A 20,960-nucleotide genomic window follows, 5' to 3' on the forward strand; every position below is an offset into this window, starting at 1 on the left:
AGAAAGGGAAGGTCAAAGGTGAAGGAAGTAACATTATGTCTCTCGGGGCCTCAGAGCCATTTTACTCTTCTCTTGTCAGTAAAACTTCCAAGAAGACCACAACCTTGTCGTAGGGTTTGGAGGGTTGCACGCCTCCCTGACCCGGAGAGCTATGCTGGCTGGAGCTAGGGCTTTATGCTTGGCTCTTGGTAGGATCACCCGTGCCAAACAGGGTCGAGGCCAGACTAAGAGTGGTCCAATGGACCTCCAGGTTCAGCTCAGGGCTAAATCGTTACAGAAAAAGCAATGAAGAATCCTTCTACGTCTGAGTGTGACGGTCTTCCTGAGTCTCCACCTGGAACTTGCATGACTGACAGTAGTGAAAACCAAGCGACAGACACTATGGAGGAAGCCCTGAACATCACCAAAGATGGATGACCTTCCTTGCTGTCCTGAACGCTAGCAGCATAACAGACAGTAGGTAGTTTGTCAGTAATCAATAGCACCTGTGGGAAATGCGTGGTAGTGCCGGAGACTTTTTAAAACAGGTTGGCATTATCTGTGTGTCCTCGTCATTAAAACTAAAATTCATTCACTGGATTCAGTTGCTCACCACTTAATCCCTGCAAAGTGAATGGGTCCTTACACCTCTTCAGAAAGCAGTCAAGATCAAGCAATAATTTGGAGTCAACAGATGACAAAGTGTAGGTAAAGGCAGCAGATCTGGAGGAATTCATTGGATCAGGCAACATCCATGGAGGAGAATGGATTGTTAACTTTTTTGGTCAATCAACTCTTAGATGCACAATAAAACTCTGATGTTCCAAAGGTTACATAGAAACATAGAAAACCTATAGCACAATACAGGCCCTTCAGCCCACAATGCTATGCCGAACATGTACCTACTTTAGAAATTACCTAGTGTTACCCATAGCCCCCTAATTTTCTAAGCTCCACGTACCTATCCAGGAGCCTCTTAAAAGACCCTATCGTATCTGCCTCCACCAGGATTTGGACAATTGGGAAAGTGAGGACAGGAAGTGACAAGTAAAGTGGACAGCAATGAGCAAGTCAGAGATGGACAGGGAATTAAACAGGCAAGTGGGATCAGTATAGATAGACAAGATCACGGGCATAGACACAGTGGGCAAAAAAGCCTGTTTCTATGTATACACTTCATTGACTTTATAAATAACTTTTCAATCCTCCAGTCAAGAAATCCTGAGTTACATAGAAACGTAGAAAACCTACAGCACAATACAGGCCCTTCGGCCCACAAAGCTGTGCCGAACATGTCCTTACCTTAAAAATTACCTAGGGTTAGCCATAGCCTTCTATTTTTCTAAGCTCCATGCACCCATCCAGGAGTCTCCAAAAAGACCCTATTGTATCAGCCTCCACTACCGTCGCTGGTAGCCCATTCCATGCACTGACCATTCTCTGCGTAAAAACCTCATTCCGACATCTCCTCTGTACCTATTTCAAAGCATCCTAAAACCATGCCTTCAAATGCCAGCCATTTCAGCTCTGGGAAAAAGCCTCTGACTATCCACACGGTCAATGCCTCTCACCATCTTATACACCTCTATCAGGTCACCTCTCATCCTCCATCTCTCCAAGGAGAAAAGGCCGAGTTCACTCAACCTATTCTCATAAGGCATGCTCCCCAATCCAGGCAACATCCTTGTAAATCTCCTCTGCAACCTTTCTATGGTTTCCACATCCTTCTTGTAGTGAGGCGAGTTCTCTCCACAAATCCTGAGTTGTGGAGAGAAATTGGACTAGAAGATTGCCCAGAAGAATATTATTGACAGTATTTGCTACAATGTTAAATATACTGCCAAAATTAAAATATTTACAGTGAATTAACTAGAATATGTCTCCTAAGCGATGTGGAACTTTTATCAGATTGCCCCCATATCTTCATATTTTGAGAATAAAATTCTCCAGCTCCTCAATGTGTTTACTGCAGTTACCTACCACTCCTCAGCAAGTCAAAGGAAGAGTGTCTGAGGCTCAACATCACACTTGAGTCGATATTCCTTCTGAGGAAAGCTCCCTTTTCCAGCACAGGATTCACTCTTAATTCCAGTACTATAAAGAAATGAACATTCATTTATTATAATAATACTTAGCAAAACATTCCAATTAGTTACATAACATAACAATTATTCTAGGTTGTCTATTCAGAACTTTCATATAATCAGAGATTAACTGGAGCATACAAAATCTGAAATATTTTTCAAGGTTTCTGAGACTATGACCAACTTGACCAGCTGGACCTAGATTTATCTTAGAGTGGGTTCTCTGTGTTGTTTTGACTATTTAACTACTAAAAGAGGTTGCCTCACTGCTAATCGTAACCTTGGGAACATCCCATAATACTTAACAGCCAACAAGGTCCCTAGGGCAACATTGTTAAGTGAAAAGCTAGGCAGCCAAATTATAAACACAAGAGATTCTGCTCAGGCAACCAAATTCTGCACAGCAAGTTACAATATAACCGTGATCAGGGCAGCTCAGTAGTGTAGTGGTTAGCATAACACTATTACATTGCTACTAACCTCGGTTCTATTCCATTGCTGTTTGTAAAGAGCTTATACATTCTCTCCATGACTGTGTAGGTTTCCTCAGGGTGCTCTGGTTTTCTCTAATATTCCACCAATGTACCAGTTAGCTGGTTAATTGGTCACATGGATGTAATTGGGCAGTTTGGGCTCCGTTAGGCTAGAAGGGTCTGTACTGTACTGTATCTCTAAGTCCAAATCTAAGTCAGACAAATGGTATTTGTTTAAGAGTCAAATAATGTTCACTGCTAGCAAGAAAAGTCCAGAGCTTAATTTTTAAATCAAAGTTGTGGTAATGTTTCATCTGCCTTCAACTGATTTATTTTACGAATCAGACTATAGGCACGTAAATGCCTTTGGACATGGCCAGACACAATAGCCTGCATTTGTTGTCACACAAAGACAAACCCTAGCTCAGCTTTGAACAGCCAGATAAACCTGTCTGCCGGGATTCTTTTGTTATGTGGCTTCTTTCTGCTCTGTTCTGCAAATAGTTCTGTCCCAATGGGATACCCAGTTCTCTTCTCTAAACACCAGACGACAGAGGTAGATGATGGCTGCAGCACATCTTTAAGAAGATGTGAGCAAGTCTTCTAAAAGGAACTCTGCTACCTTCCAGAAGGGAAAGATGGAATAAAAATAGACACTTTAAAAAGGAATAGTTGTCGAAAAAAAGGTCCCAACTGAAAGGAAGATGCTTTCCTTTCGGCATCAATTTTAAATGGACACTTAAGGCTTGGAGCACTGATGCACAAGTCATATTGAAACTTTGTGCATTAAAATGGGAGACTGAATTAGCCCAGAGTACAACTACTGTGCACTCTTCATCTGTTTTGTACATCTCCAGAATGGTTTATTACACACAGGGGAAGATAAGGATTTTCATCTCTGTGAGATGTTCGGCCGTTTCAAGAATTTTATCTTTTCTTCGACTAATGACGCTTGTTTTGCTTATACTTTCAGAATATTCAAAACAAATGCACACAGTCAAAGGTAATAATTAATCCTCAGTGAAGAAGCATTCGGTCGGTGCTGCTGGTCAGTATCGGTTCACCATCACACCATCTTGTAAATGTGCAAGACCTTGTAATGTATCGCTCACAGCAGGTCTTCCAGCACCACAGTGACTAATAGGTTGAGCTTCAGGCTAGTTGATATTGTGCTGCATTACATTAATGCCACAGACATGTGCAAAACTGTCAACGGCAAAGTTAAAATAGTCAGCATCTCCTTGAGATGCACACTTCCATTTTGCATCCAATTGGAATGAGTCCAAATTGATTTAGCTCTGTTTTATGCCCAATTTGCTGTGGCAAATTGATAATGACTTTCTGTGAATTTGCATTTGATTCTAAACTTCGAATTCCTGCTTGTAAAAATATGTTATTCTCAGGGTAGGAGGTAGAGAGTGCCAGCGGGCAAGAAGAGAAGTGATCACTAGTTCCTCCGAGCATTCCTGCCCTCTTGTAGCTAAGTACTGCTTTGTGGGATCAAATGTAGTCTGGGCAGTAATCATTTATTCACATTTCTATCATAGCTTTGAGCATGTTAGCCAAGGTAAGTGCCTTAACGCAACTTGTTTCAAGGATCAGGTTTAACTGAACTTGCGTGCAGTTTTTTAAGGTGGATCCTTTGGCTCCTGTGCTCACAGGATTTCAACAAGCCTGAACTCCCAGACAGCAGATTCTCTTCAGAAAGGGATACACACTCAGTGGCTGCTTTATCAGGTGCACCTGCTCGTTAATGCAAATATCTAATTAGCCAATTGTGTGGCGGCAACTCAATTCATAAAAGCATGCAGGCATGGTTGAGAGATATAGTCACTGTTCAGCTCAAACATCAGATTGGGGAAGAAATGTAATCTAAGTGACTTGAACTGTGCAATGTCTGTTGGTGCCAGATGGGGTGGTTTGAGTATCTCAGAAACTGATCTCCTGGGATTTTCATGCAGAACATTCTCTAGAGTTTACAGAGAATGCTGCAGAAAAAAATATCCAGTGAGTGTCAGTTCTGTGGGCAAAAATGCCTTTTTAATGAAGGAGGTCAGAGGAGAATGGCCAGACTGGTTCAAGCTGACAGGAAGCAAGAAGAACATAATAAGAACATAAGAAATAGGAGCAAGAGTCAGCCATCTGGCCTATCAAGCCTGCTCCACCATTCAATAAGATTATGGCTGATCTGGCCATTGACTCATCTCCACCTACCTGCCTTTTTCCCATAACCCTTAATTCCCTTACTACGCAAGAATCAATCCAACCTTGTCTTAAGTATATTTACTGAGGCAGCCTCCACTGCATCATTGGGCAGAGAATTCCACAGATTCTCCACACTCTGGGAAAAGTAGTTCCTCCTTATCTCCGTCTCAAATCTACTCCCCTGAAACTTGAGGCTATGTCCCCTAGTTCTAGTCTCACCTACCAGTGGGAACAGCTTTCCTGCTTCTATCTTATCTAACCCTTTCATAATTTTATATGTTTCTATAATGTTCCTCATTCTTCTAAATTCTAGCGAGTACAGTCCCAGGCGATTGTAAATCAAATAACGATGCATTACAACAGCAGTGTGCAGAAGAACGTATCTGAACACACAACATGTTGAATCTTGAAGTGGATGGGCTACAGCAGCAGAATACCACCAACATACACTCGTTGGCCTCTTCATTAGGTATATGACATATCTAATAAAGTGGCCATCGAGTGTATATGTGAAGCTCTCCAACTTAGATGTCACCTCATGGGACTGTACCCTCTGGTACCACAAGATTTCCAGCTAATTTTCCATTTCTACCTCCAGGAATTTCACCACATCCGGGCTTTGAATGTGTGACTTTCAGCCAAAGGCACTATCAGGACAGATCCTCAATCATCGCCCTAAAACTTGGATTGAAACCAGACCGAGAAAGAGAAGGTAAACGGCAATCACTGAAGCTGGACAGTTCTGAACTGAAAATTATTCAGGCTAGCAAAGCTGCAAAAGTAATAGAACATGCCCTCTTCTCAGCATGAGTAGGGCTTTCCATCCCTTTGAGCTGATCTGTCCCAGCAACACCCAACAAACCTGATTAACCTAACCTGATCACAGCAGACTACAATAACCAATTAACTGAACTGGCAAGCCTATGGGCTGCGGAGGAAACTAGAGCTCCCAAGGAAAACCCATGGATTCCACAGGAAGAACATACAGGTGACACTGGAATTGAACTCCAGAACGCCTTACCGCTATGTTACTGTGACAAGCAGATTACTACCATCATGGAGGAGGAACAGGAGCCTGACGTACGAAAGTGATAATAAACCAAATTCTGATTCTGAAAACAGGAAAATGACAGGCATCCAATTATGAAACTTCTAATTGATATCAAATGACAAAAAAATATATATTAGTATAGTTCCTTACTGTAATAATGTATCAAAGTAGGTAACGGGATTATCATAGAGTCACAGAGTTAATTATCTTAAAGATCAGCATTATATGTCACGTGTGCATCAAAATGTTGAAACATCATAGAAAGATCATTTGCATCATGAATGTGCTGGGGGTAGCCCACAAGTGTTACCATGCTGCTGACATCACTACAGAATGCCCATGACTTACTAACCTGCACATCTTTGGATTGTGGGAGCAAACCAGAGCACCTGGAGGAAACCCACGTGGTCACCTGGAGAATGTACAAACTCCTCAAATGATCGGTGGTGCTGTAATACCATAGTTAATCTCTATGCTGCCCAATCTCTTCAGCTCACTGGATCTGTGCTGGTTATCACACCTCTCAATATTAATCTCACTTGCGTGCATTAACTCCATGGCCCTCTGGGCCCTGCTCATTGAATTGTCTGCCCAGATGTTCAATCATTATGTGCCATGTTGTATGACATGGGATATCACAGTCTTTCCATGATGGTCATTATTCTTGGAAAATTTTTCTGCAGAAGTGTTTTGCCATTGCCTTTTTCTGAGCAGTGTCTTTGCAAGACGGGTGATCCCCGCCATTATCAATATTCTTCAGAGATTGTCTGCCTGGTGACAGTGGTCACATAACCAGGACTTATGAAATGCACCAGCTGCTCATACGACCATTCACCGCCTGCTCCCATGGCTTCACGTGGCTATGAACTGGGGCCTAAGCAGGTTCTGCACTTTGTGTAAGGGTGACCTGCATGTTGGTGGAGGGAAGGAGCTCAATACACCTCCTTTGAAAGAAAGAGACCTATCTCCACCTCACTACCCAACCTGTCCAGATGCCTCTTCCAATAATAATGTTAATAATATCAGTTGATAGAAACATGGACGGACAGTTATCACAAGAGTTGATCAAAGTCTTTTTGCTCAAGGAGATATGCTTTAAGCAGGAGAAATACTCACATTTATTTTATATTTTTCACGCACCATCCTTGTTGAGCCTCCAGTATGCCAGCGATCTCCTCACTCTCATCACTTCTACTCCCTCATTTAGCTCCCTGCATACCCAGCGCCTTCCCTGATTCTCTTCGCCGGTTTAGACTTGGCAATGAGTTACAGTGGCCACATCTTTGGGACGTGGGTTGAAAGCTATGCAGCCACCGAGAGACCATGCAAACTCCACGCAGACAGCACTCAAGGTCAGGATCAAAGCCAGGCTGCTGGAGATGTGTAACAGTGGCATTTCCTGTTAAGAACATAAGACCATAAAACATAGGAGCAGAACAAGGCCATTTGACTAATCAAGTCTGCTCTGCCCCATTCCATCATGTCTGCTTAATTATCTCTCTCAATCCCATTTTCTTGCCTTCTCCCTGTAACATTTGACGCCTTCCTCCTTTCTTCTTAACACACAAGATTTTGCAGATTGCTAGTAAAAGAGATTCTGCAAAAGCTGTAAATCCAGAGCAACTCACACAAAATGCTGGGAAAACTCAGCAGATCAGGCAACATACATGGAAATGAATAAACAGTCTGCATTTTAGCCCAAAAAACTTTGTCAGGACTGGAAAGCAAGGGGAAAGATGCTACAATAAAAAGGTGGGGTGGGGGGGGGGGGAGAAGGACAAGTTAGAAGATGAAGCTAGGTGGGTGGGGGAGGGGGATGAAGTAAAAAGCTGGGGAGTGATGGGTGGAAAAGGCAAAGGGCTGGAGAAGAAGGAATCTGATAGGGGAGGAGAGTGGACCATGGGAGAAAGGGAAAGAGGAGGGGCACCAGTGTAGCTCATAGGCAGGACAGAGGAGGTAAGAGACTCGAGTGAGGAATAGATAAGAGAAAAGGGGATGGAAAAAAATACTGGAAGGAGAAATAGATGTTCATGCCATCAGGTTAAATATGAGGTATTGCACCTCTGTGCTGAGAGTGGCCTCATCATGGCAGAAGACGAGCCCACAAACTGATATTTCGGAATGGGAATGAGGATAGGAATTGAAATGGTTGGCCACTGGGAGATTTCCAGTGTAAAATACATAAAATGCTGGAAAAACTCACCAGGTCAGGCAACATCCATGGAGAGGAATAAACAGTCTTATCTTTTTTCCAGTCCTCGTGAGGGGTCTCAGCCCGAGAGGTCGATTGTTTAATCTTCTCCATAGAGGCTGCTTGGCCTGCTGAGTTCCTTCAGCATTTTGTGTGCGTTGCTTGGATTTCCAGCATCTGCAGATTTTCTCGTCTTTGTGATAAACAGTTAATGTTTCAGGCCGTTGTTTCATCAGGACAGGTCTCAGCCAAAAATGTTGACTGTTTATTCCTTTCCTTAGGTGCTGCCTAATCTGCTGAGTTTCTCCAGCCTTTTGTGCGTGCTGCTTCTCCTTATGTGTCTTTGTCAGTTCATTTATCCAGGGAGCCAAGTCAACGTAAAATAGTTCTATCTGAGTTGCTGATATGTAGTGAACTGCTATTTGATCAGCTTTCTTGAGATTTTCCACCCCAAACTTCAAAAGGATTAACAATAGATTGAAATTTTACCAGAAACATTGTAATTTTTTTTTAAAATTCTAATTATTTTCCGTTCAGAATTTCTTTAGAGCATTTCATGGAAATGCAGAATAATTGAATTATTATGGCAGAAAAGTACTCGCCTCACACTAACTGTCTGGAAGAGCTGTCAAGCCTGCTTCTCTGCTTCTTCCTTCTCAAGTATCTGTACAATCTTCTTTTGAACATAACCAATGATCTGTCCCGGCCCCCTATAAAGCAGAAAGAAGAAATGAACAGAAGAATTCTTATGACAAACTTGCACTTTCAGACAGTTCAGTAAAACTGTTAATCCAGAACGTGGTAGGGTTAGGGATGGATAGGCATATTTTCCAGACCATTGGATGCTGGCTCTTGTTAACAGAATATGTTTACTGTTTATTCTGCTGATCATTTTAATTATTTTTCTTTCTGTAAACCCCATTGTGCAGAAAAAAAATTTCTGAGTTGAAAATCTTGAGAACATTTCTCATAGCACTGTCCCAGAGCAATTGATATCCAAAATCCAAACCAGCTGATCACTAGACAGACAGAACTGAAAGCAACATAACCGCCTGTCACCCCAATAACTTTTATTTCTTCTCGACTGGGTGTCTCTTCCCTGGAATTGTTAAATCTGTCAGTTAAGCCTTTGTCACTGAATAATAAAGTAACTACTCTGGCACATGAAAATACAATGTGACTTCAAAAGCACAGTTGGATGCTGATGGGTTCCCTGCATGCTTTAAAGATGTTTCCTTCATTATTTAAATCTCTGTGCTATACAGAAAAAAACTAGAAAGGCAAGTTATTGAATTTTTTAAAAGGTTTGGCTAAATTGGGATTCAACAGCTGCTGATCTACTGCTGTACTCAAACTGCAGCTCTTTACGATGGTGGTTCCCACACCTGGAGCTTACTGACCGACCACTTTTCAACATCCCCATGATGCGTCCTGGAAGATGTGCGCCACTGGAGTCGCCCTGTGGACGAACCGATTTGCATGCCAGTGTCGCCAGCTGAGGCGTTGCAGGAGAAGCGGAACGTTGCGAACAGGGGCTTTCATACCCAGGCAATTGCTCCTCCTTCTCTTGATGGTGGGGGAGAGTTTGCTGCTGATTCTTGAGTCAGAGAACTTGGAGTAAAGGTGACGTGGCAGACTGTAACTTCATAATCAGTGAGCTGTTTTGTTTTATTGGTCTTCCCTCTCGCTGTGGAAAAGGGGCGACCAAACTTACTTGGAGAGAGAAAGAGAGAGCCCGTGGAATGTCAAATTAATTTTTGTTGGACTGCAGATCCTGGTCTCTCTTTGGGGGCTTTGCCTTTGCTTGCTTGGTGGGTAGAGGGTGCTGATGTTTTTTGCTGAAATAAGTGGGGGAGGGTTGATGCTTTGCTGCTGCTTGTGCAGGGGAGGGGGAGGAGGGGCTTTGGGGTTCTAATGTTTTTATTGTCACCTGTTCTTTGGGGAACTCTTCTGATTTCATGGATGTCTGTGAAGAGTAAGAATTTCAGGTTGTATACAGTATACATTCTCTGATATTGAACCTGCGAACCATTGAACAGAGATCCGTTTATTTGTCAGGAATTAATTGATAACTGAAGAACCCAGGATGACTATATTCTGAACAGAGGTTACCCAGTTCTCAGTAGTCAGTGTGCAATACTCAGATAATGCTCGCCAAGTTCTAAGCAGTTTTTCACGTGTTCCTTCCAAGCGTTTGAGAAGATAATTCTTAAGCTCAACTTCAGAATGTGAGAGATCCTCTACCAGCCTCTCTCTATTATATCTGACTAACCTACGACAATAAAGAGACCTCACCAAAAATGTGGACCATTTCTCAAATCTCGGCAGTCTCCTCTTCACAAAAGCAGACGTTGACGATGTAACTCTTCACTACATTCAATATGCCACCTCACCCTTTGGTTGACTGAAGTAAAGGATATTTAAATATCAAGATCCCACACTGTAAAAAATTCCTCAGGTCAGGCATCAGTGAGCCCCTCCCCATGTTGTTTAGACCTGGACAACTAATAGCAACTATATCTGGAGGTTAACAAGAATGATCCCAAGAACAAATGGGTTAACGTATGAGGAACATCTGATGGCTCTGGGCCTGTACTCATTGGATGTTAGAATGAGGGGAAGATCTCAATGAAATCCATTAAGTATTAAAAGGCCTAAGTAGAGTGAACATGGGGATGTTCCGTACTCAGAGCAAAGGGGGGTGGTGGTGGTCTAGGACCAGAGAGTACAGCCTCAGTATAGAAGGACGCCCCTTCAGAACGGTGATGAGGAGGAACTTCTTCAGCCAGAGGATGATGAATCTGTGAAATTAATTACCACAAACATCTATGGAGGCCAAGTCCATGAGGTTCATAAGTTCTTGATTAGCGAGGCTGTCAAAGGTTACAAGGAGAAGGCAAGAGAATGGAGTCAATTGAGAAAATAAATCAGCCACAATGGACTGGTGGAGCAAGCCCAATGGGCCGAATGGCCTAATTCTGTTTAGGCTGTATGTCCTATCTGGGCCATAGAAAAATGCTACCTAAACTATGCCTGCCAGGTCCTCCAAATACACTAGAATGATAGCCAAATCAATGTCAGCGTCTACTCTCAGGGCAACATGTCCAGCACTGAGGCCACAGTTAGATCCTGTCAGCCATTTGGGTGGTTAAATCATTGAGACCAGACTCTTGAAAGAGGCTGACTGTTCCAGGCTTTGATATTGGAAGAGATTATTAGGCAATCAAATAAACGCCATCTCACAACCAAAGAGAGGGTAAGATGTTCACCACCTTGAGAACCTCCCACAGAAGAGTAGTTTATTCTTCACAACAATCAATAACTTTCCTATAATACTAGCAGAGGAACATTAGACTGATCAAAATAAGTGGTGGAGATAAGCCGTTACAATGGAGCCATTAGTCAGACATTAGCCCAGCTTAAACTCCCAGGAATAAGCATCCAATTGATTGGTGAATGCTGGAAATGGTTTAAACCAATCAATCATTCATAATCAAGGCCCTTAATATGCAGCTTGTTTTAAGCACTTTCTCATTACTTGGTGTCTGCCCACCATAGGTGTATTCATCGATAAATAGCTCAACTACAAATAATGCAACATTTTAAAAAATCAGTGTATGCAGAAATATTTCTGTCCTATTTTCCATGCTGATCTTTTATTATTGTTATGTAAAGTTCAAAGTAAATTTTATTATCAAAGTACATATATGCCACCATGTATAAGCTCATATTCATTTTCTTGTAGGCATACTCTACATATCTATAGAATAGTAGCTATAACAGAATCAATGAATGATCGCCAAACTAGGTCATTCAGAAGACCATAAAATATAGGAGCAGAATTAGACCTTTAGGCCCATCGAGTCTGTTCCATCATTTCATCATGGCTAATCCAATCTATCAACCTCAGTCTTAAACATACTTGAAGACTTGGTCTCTACAGCTGGCTGTGGTAAAGAATTCCACAGATTCACCACTAAAGAAATTCCACCTCATCACTGTTCTAAAAGGACGGCTCTCTATTTTGAGGTTGTGTCCTCTGGTCTTAGACTCTCCCAACATAGGAAAAATCCTTTCCACATCCACTCTATCAGGGCCTTTCACCATTCGATAGGTTTCAATGAGGTCAACCCTCATTCTTCTGAATTCTAGTGAATACAGGCCCAGAACCATCAGACACTCTTCCTCTAACAAGCTATTGAATTCTGGAATCATTTTTGTGAACCTCCTTTGAACTCTCTCCCATTTCATCATATCCTTTCTAAGATAAGGTGCCCAAAACTGCTCACAATACTCCAAGTAAGGCCTCACCAGTGCTTTATAAAGTTTCAACGTTACATCATTGCTTTTATATGCCAGTCATTTTGAAATGAATTCTAACATTGCAAATGCCTTCCTCAGCACAAACTCAATCTTCAAAATGGCCTTTAGGGAATTCTGCACAAGGACTCCCAAGTCCCTTTGCACCTCAGTTTTTAGCATTCTCTTTCCATTTAGAAAATAGTTGACCCTTTCATTTTTTCTACTAAAGTGCATAACCATATACTTCCCAACACTATATTCCTTTTGCCATTTCTTTGCCAATTCACCTAATCTGTCAAGATCCATCTGCAGTTTCTCTACTTCCTCAAAACTACCTGCTCCTCCAGCTATCATATCAACCACAAACAAAGCTATCAATTCCTTTATCCAAATCATTGACATACAATGTCAAAAGAATCGGTCCCAACACCGAGCCTTTTGGAACACCACTAGTCACTGGCAGCCAGTCAGAAAAGGCTCCCACTCTTTGACTCCTGTCAATCAAACATTTCATATTCTGTGCAATCTTTCCTGTAATATGAGCTCATAGCTTGTTAAGCAGCCTCAGGTGTGGCACCTTATCAAAAGCCTTCTGAAAACCCAAGTAATCAACACCAACTGATTTTCCTTTGCCTATACTGCTTGTGGTTTTTTCAAAATATTTCAACAGATTTGTCAAGAAAGATTGTCCTTTGCGGAAACCGTGCTGACTATGGCCTATTTTATCACGTGCCTCCAACTACCCTGAAACCTCACCCTTAATGATTGACTCCAACATCTTCCCAACTGCTGAGGTCAGACTAACTGGCCTGAAGTTTCCTTTCTTCTGCCTCTCTCCCTTCTTGAAGAGTGCAATGACCTTTGCAATTTTCCAGTCTTCCAGAACCATTTCAAAATCCAGTGATTTTTGAAGGATCCAAATTAAAGCCTCCAGAATATCTTCAGCCATCACTTTCAGAATTCTGGGGTGTACACCATCTTGTCCAGGTGACTTATCTAACTTTAAACCTTTCAGTTTCCCAAGAGCCTTCTCTCCAGTTATGGTAACTTCACACACTTCAAAACCCCTTAAACCTGGAACTTTCACCATATAGCTGGTGTCTTCCACAGTGAAGACTGATGCAGAATACTTATTCAGTTCATCCACTATTTCATTGTCCACCATTACCTACCTCTCCAGCATTGTTTTCCAGCAGTCTATTATCCACTCTCACCTCTCTTTTACACTTTATGTATCTAATGAAACTTTTGGTATCCTCTTTAATATCATTGGCTCGCTTTCAGCCAGTGCAGAAGACAACAAATAAAGCAAATGCAAAAGAAGAAACAACAATGTACGTTACTTGCAACACACACAAAATGCTGGTGGAACGCAACAGGCCAAACAGCATCTATAGGAAGAAGCACAGTCAACATTTCGGGCCAAGACCCTTCGTCAGGACTCATAGATATAAATTATTTACTGCCCATTATGTTTAGGGCAGCAGTGAATGATCTCCATCTCTGGCAGTGTTCAGGGTTCCTTCATTATGTCAGCAGCTTCCTCTTGGTTTTCACTACTGTCAGTCATACAAGTCCTGGGTGGAGACTCAGAGATACTGTCACACTCAGATGTAGCGGATTCTTCATTGTTGTTTCCACAACAACTCTGTTTTACTTAGTCTGGTCTCTACCCTTTAAGCTGTTTGGCATGGACGACCCTACCAAGAGCCAAAGCATAAAGCCCTGACTCTAGTCAACATAGCTCTCCGGGTCACTGAGGCATGCAAGCCTCCAAACCACGACAAGGTTCTGGTCCTCTTAGAGGAGTTGTATAAATAATTAAGCAATAAATATCAAGAACATGAGATGAAGCGTCGTTGAAAGTGAGTCCTTTGGTTGTGGGAGCACTAGGTGAAGTTATCCCCTTTGTTCAAGTGCCTAACCCTTGAGGGGTAGTTACTGTTCTTAAAACTGGTAGAACGAGTCTTAAAGCTCATAGGGAGCATTACAGAACTAGCCAAGCAGGCAAGTTGTTCGGCATGGATGAGTGGGGATGAAAGGCCTGTTTCCCCAGCGTATAACTCTTGTAACTCCACATCTCAGTTCCTGGGTGTCAGCGTCTCAGAGGATCTCTCCTGGGCATAATACATTGATGTAACCATGAGAACGGCATGCCAGCTGTTCTATTTTATTAGGAGTTTCAGGAGATTTGGTGTGTCATTAAAGACGTCTGCAAATTTCTATAGGTGTACAGTGGACACCATTCTGACTGGTATGGAGCCGCCAATGCAGAAGATCACAGGAGGCCCTAGAGGGTTGTAGAATCAGCCAGTTCCATCACAGACACAACCCTCTCTGACAAAGAGGACACCTTCTAGAGGCAGTATCCATCATTAAGTACCTTCAATATCCAGGATATCCACTCTTCCTGTTACTACCATTGAGGTGGAGATGACCAGCATTCATGTCATCTTCAGGGATCGATGCCTCGAAAAGGTGGCATCCATCATTAACGATCCCTATCACGCAGGACATGCCCCCTTCTCAATGCTGCCATCAGGGAGGAGGTCCAGGAACCTAAAGGCACTCCCTCAATAATTCAGGAATTGCTTCTTTCCCTCTGCTATCAGGTTTCTGAATGATCATAGAACCAATGAACACTACCTCACTATTTTTAATACAAGTTTGTATGTGTGTATATATATATATATATATTCCAAAATGAGTAAAGTCTATAAATTATTGTTACAAATTACCAGACAAGATCTCTTCTGATATTATAAACAAACATGTACTTTCTTACAATGAAGATTGAAGATGAAGATTTACTTTATCTACAGCACATAGATTGAAACATGGAAATATACAGTGAAATGACATGTTTGCATCAATGGCCAGCACACTCAGGATCTGCTAACAACAGTCCTGAGCTGTTGCCATGCTTCCAGTGCCAGCATGGCATGCCCATACCATAATAATGCTAACCGTACTTCTCTAGAATGTTGGAGGAAGCTGGAGTGCCTGAGGAAAAGCCACATAGTTATGGGGAGAACATGCAAACTCATACAGTCAGAAATGAACCCTGATCTTACAGCTAGCATTGTAAAGCATTGTAAAACACCTTGCCCATCTGTAGATACAATTATAAAAAAAAGCCTCTTGGGAGTTTGCAAATATTTGGCATGACATGTAAAACTTTGACTCACTTCTATAGGTATGTGGTGGAGAGCATATTCACAGGCTGCATCACAGCCTGGTATGGAAACAATACACTTGAATGGAAGATCCTACAAAGAGTAACAGATACGACCCAGTCCAACATGGGTAAAGCCTTCCCTGACATTGAGCACATCTACAAAAAGCATTATCACAGGAAAGCAGTATCCATCATCATGGACCCCCTATACCCAGGTCATGCATTTTTCTTGCTACTGCCTTCAGGAAGAAGGTACAGAAATTTCAAGACCCACACCACTAGGTTCAGGGACAGTTAGCACCTCTCAACCATCAGGCTCTTGAACCAGAGGGATAACTTTATTCAACTTCACTTGCCCATCACTGAAATGTTCCCACAACCTATAGACTTACATTCATGGACTTTTCATCTCCTATTCTTGATACTCATTGCTTATTTATTTATTATTGTTTCTTTCTTTTAGTATCTGCACGATTTGTTGTCTTTTGCACACAGGTTGAATGCTCAATTTGGAGCAGATTTGATTTGATTCTATTATGGTTATTATTCTGTTATGGATGTATTATGACCACAAGGAAATGAATCTCAGGATTGTACATGGCGACGTATATGTACTTTGATAATAAACTTACTTTGAATTTTTAACAGAAAAAGGATTCACTCGACATTGATTGTTCTTTTCTTCATCAATGTTTCCATTAATAGGATCCAATTTTAAAGTAAATTTATACATCTATACAGGCATTACTGTATACTCTGGCCATTTTACTAGGCATACCTGTGCACCTGTTCATTAATGTAAGTATCTAATCAGCCAATCATGCGGCAGCAACTCAATGCATAAAAGAATGCAGACATGGTCAAAATGCTTAATTGCTATTCAAACCAAAGATGAGAATGAGGAAGAAATGTGATCTAAGTGACTGTCTGTGGAATAATTGTTGGTGTCAGATGGGGTTATTTGAGTATCTCAGAAACTGCTGATCTTCTGGGATTTTCATGCACAGCCTTCTCAGTTTACAGAACATGGTGTGAGAAAAACAGGGAACTGGGTGAAAATACCTTGTTCTTGAGAGAGGTCGGGGGAGAGCAGCCAGACTGGTTCAAGCTGACAGGCAGGTGACAGTAAGTCAAATAACCACACATTTCAATAGTGCTACACAGAATAGCATCTTTGAACACACAACATGTCGAACCTTGAAGTAGATGGGCTACAGCACTTTGTAAGGAAGAATAATAATTGGAGGTGAATATTTAAGCGAAGGAATACTGCAGAAATTAGGTGCATAAAGGGATAAGCATGCCTTTGTATATAAAGCACACTAACCTAGCTTGGAAGTACAGCAGGTAATCTGGAAGGCTGATGAAACTCAAGGGATTTTGCAGATGCTGCAAAAGCAGAGAAACACACACAAAATGCTGGAGGAACTTGACAGATCAGGAAGCACTGGTAGAGAGTAATAGTCAATATTTCAGGCAGAAGCCCTTCATTAAAACTGGAAAAGAAGGGGGAATAATCCAAAATAGGAAAGTGGGGATGGGAGGGAAAAGAGTACAGACTGAAGGGGATAGGTGAAGCCAGGTGAGGTGGAATGTAGGTGGGTGGGATGAAGTGAAAAGATAGGAGGTGCTAGGTGGAAGATGTAAAAGGTTGAAGAAGAAGGAATCAGGTAGGAGAGGAGAGTGGACCATGGGAGAAAGGGAAGGAGGCGAGGCACCAGTGGGAGATGAATGAGGGGCAGGTAAAGAGAAGAGAAGGGGAGCCAGAATGCAGTATAGTCTTTTATTTGGGGGGGGTGGGTGGGTGCAGAATAAAAGCTGGCAAGTTTTACTACAGCTTAACAAGGTACAAGTGAAGACGCACCCAGAGAACTGTGAATAGCTTTGGAGCCCTAATTGAAGCAACCAATTCCTTATCATTAGGGGCATTTCAGAGAGGGTTCATGAGGCTGATTCTGAGTATACAGGGGCTGTCGTTTAAAGAAAGATTAAACACATTGGTTTTTATTTCACAAATATTCAGCAAGTCTTTGGAGAGAGAGAGGTCATGCCTTGTTCACATTGCTACCATCAGGGAGGAGGTGCAGAAGCCTGAAGGAAATTCAGAAACAGCTTCTTCCCCTCTGCTATCCTTTTTATTAAACCCATGAACACTACCTCTCTATATTTATTTCTATTTTTGCACTACTTACTTAATTTTTGCTATTTAATATTCAGTATATATTGCCTGTACTTCAGCAGTGTTGCATTATACTGCTGCAGCAAAGTTAACAAAATTCACCGACATATGCTGGTGATATTAATCCTGATTCTGATTCTGATTCTGTTTTATTTTTATGCTTTGCCCTATTTCTGGCATTTGAGCATTTATTCATTGATGTGTGTGCTTTTCAGTTCAAAGATAAATGTCTTACCATCTCCCGATATTCAGTCTCTCTACATACAGTGTGTCCATTCATTTAAAAAGAAAATGACATCAGGCCTGGTGCACAGGGAGCACTGTCTGGCAGACCATCAGCTCCAAATTGAATTTTACAATGTTCTGTTGAATCAGGCAGCCAATCTATCTGAGTGTCACTCACACTGAAGAGGAAAGTTTTATGGCGCCCAGGCACTGTGTGATGATTTGTGATAAATATTGCTTCTCTCTGGGCCTTTCCTGTCATTATTTTAAAATTTATTCATTTCTAGCATGTCAACAGCCTTGGCAGCACTGGTATTTAATTGTCCATTCCTCACTGCCCCTGATCTGTGGAGGAAGTTGCGTCTCGGTCAGGTGAGAATTGCTGAATCATTGGCTCTTCCACCATCAGAGGACAGTGGCTGTACTGTGTGCTGTGTAACAGTTTCCAGGCCAATTTATACCACATGTATCTTCCAAATGCAAGACGTCTTCTACCAGAATAGATGAGGACAGCAGGTTCTCTGAAATACTGACCCTTGAAGATTCCCTTCCAAGTTAGATACATAGAGTTATAGAGCACTACAGCTCAGATAAAGTCCCTTTGGCCCATCTAATCCATGCCAAACTATTATTCTGCCTCATCCCATTGACTATAGTCCTCCATACCTTCCCATCCAAGTATCTGTCCAAACTTATCTTGAAATCAAACACACATCCACCATCTTCACTGGCAGATCATTCCATACTCGCACCATCCTCTGAGTAAAGAAGCTCTTCCTCATGTGTCCCTTAAACATTTCACCTTTCACCTCTAACCCATGACCTCCAGTTCTAGTGTCACCCAACCTCAGTGGAAAAAGCCTGCTTGTATTTACCCTATCTAGACCTTTATAATTTAGTATATTTCTATCAAATTTCCCCTCACTCTCCTATGCTGCAGGGAATAAAGTCCTAACCTCTTCAATCTTTTCCTATAAATCAGGTCTGTAAGCTCCAGCAACATCTTTGTAATGTTGCACTGAGGAATTGAGCTAAGGAGGGAGGTTGCCCATGTTGGTACTTTACTCATTAGACCATAGGAAAATGGGGAGTAACTTTTAGAAGCTTAGAATTATGGAGTACAACAGCACAGAAACAAGCCCTTTGTGCCTTCTAATCTATGCCAACCTGATCTTCGTCCTAGTCCCAACTATTTGCTCCCCGACAATGTCCCTTCAAACTCCATTCATCCATTACCTATCCAAACTTATGTTAAATGTTAGAATTGAAACTTTTAAGGTATACAAGATCATGACAGGTATGCATAGGGTAAATGCACCAGGGTTAAGGGATTCCCATACTAGACTAAGGGCCTCTCAGTCTGTACATAGTTGAATTCTGTTCTTGTTAGTGAACTTGCAGCAAACACAATAAGGCATTCAGCAATTAGTTTATTTGCTTCCTTGAATATTTTTTCACATTTTTCTGACCATTCCACTTTGCTCCTGTCTGTAACAGTGCATTCAATGGGAGCAGCACTGTAGCGATGTTTGGGAGAAACCAGTGGAAGTAGTTTACAAGATCCAAGTATGACCTAAGTTGTGACACATTTTCTGGTTTGGGTGCCTGGAGCACTGCTTCAATCTTTTCTTGTGACTTACGCTTGTCAATGACATGTCCTCAATATGAAATTTCGTTCTTGAAGAACTCACATTTCTCTCTCTTTGTGCGCAGACCAAACTTATTCGGCCTGGTAAGCACTTTACCAAGGTTCTGGAGGTGCTCTTCATCATTTTTGCCAGTCACGAAGATGTCAACAAGATAACATTGTGTTCCTGGGATATCTTGGAGCACCTGGTCCATTGCTCTTTGCCAAGTTGCTGGAGCTGATGTGATGCCAAACACAGGAGGATTATACTGGAACAGTCCCTTATGAGTATTGATTGTGAACAACTTCCTGCTTGATTCCTCAATCTCCATTTGCAGATCAGCTTTGAAATCTCTGAAAACCTCTTCTCACTTGCCAAAGATGCAAAAACATTTTCTATTCATGGCAGGGGATAGTGCACAGTACACAGAACTGGGTTGATGCTCTCCTTGGAATTCCTCCATATGGGAACGGCTTCGGCCTTCCCTTTTTTTTGATCACTGGGACAATGAGTGTGGCTTAATCGCTCCACTCAACTTTGGACAGAATTCCAGATGTTTCCAAACTCTGCAGTTTAGCAACCACTTTAGGACATATTGCGTAAGGTGGAGACACCTTATGAAATCATGATGTTGCTGCTTCAATTCTGGCCTTCATGCCTTTGAGTTTACCAATTCCCCCTCAAACATTTCCTCATTAGCTTTAAGCAACTGTGCCAGTCTTTGGTTAGTGCTACCATCTGGGCTGCTGTTAACTGTTGATGTCACACTTGAAGCTTTGATTGACTGCCCATCTAGTTGGACTTTTCTCAACCATTCATGTCCGAGAAGTGCTGGCCCTCCTCTTTTCAATAATAAAGCTCTAACTGCTGTGTTTCGCCTCCATGTGTCACATTTTCTTGCAGTTTGCTTTCAGGAGATACTTTTTTGCCCGTGTAAGCCTTTAGCATTACTGAGGTCTTCCCTAATGGTATCTGGGTAGCCTCCAGCCTGGTGGTATGAACATTGAATTCTCCAATTTCCAGTAATTCCATTCCCCCTCCCCCTTCCCCTATCCCAGGTCCCTCTCTACCTGTCTCCCCTTTCAACTTTCTGTTTCTTAATCTCTACAGTTCTTTCATGCTTATCCCTTTCCCCTCCCCCCTTTATCTTTCCTCTGATTGGTTTTCCACCTGGCACCTCTAGGCCCTACCCCCTCTCCATCTCTATTACTGGGCTTCAGCCCTCTCTTCACCCCCATTCCCGATGAAGGGTCTCGGCCCGAAACGTTGGCTACTCTTTTCTCACGGATACTGCCTGACCTGCTGAGTTCTTCCAGCGTTGTGTACGTATTCTTAGAAATCAGCCTGTTGTAGTCAGCCTCTGGAATTGTGGACAAAGCTAACCCTGTATCCAGATCCAGATTCAGTTTTACACTGGATACATCCATTGTGATCCAGACGATTTTGTGATTTGTTTCAGTTATAC

This window comes from Hypanus sabinus, chromosome 16 (genome assembly GCF_030144855.1).
Source record: "Hypanus sabinus isolate sHypSab1 chromosome 16, sHypSab1.hap1, whole genome shotgun sequence".
Classification (NCBI taxonomy): Eukaryota; Metazoa; Chordata; class Chondrichthyes; order Myliobatiformes; family Dasyatidae; genus Hypanus; species Hypanus sabinus.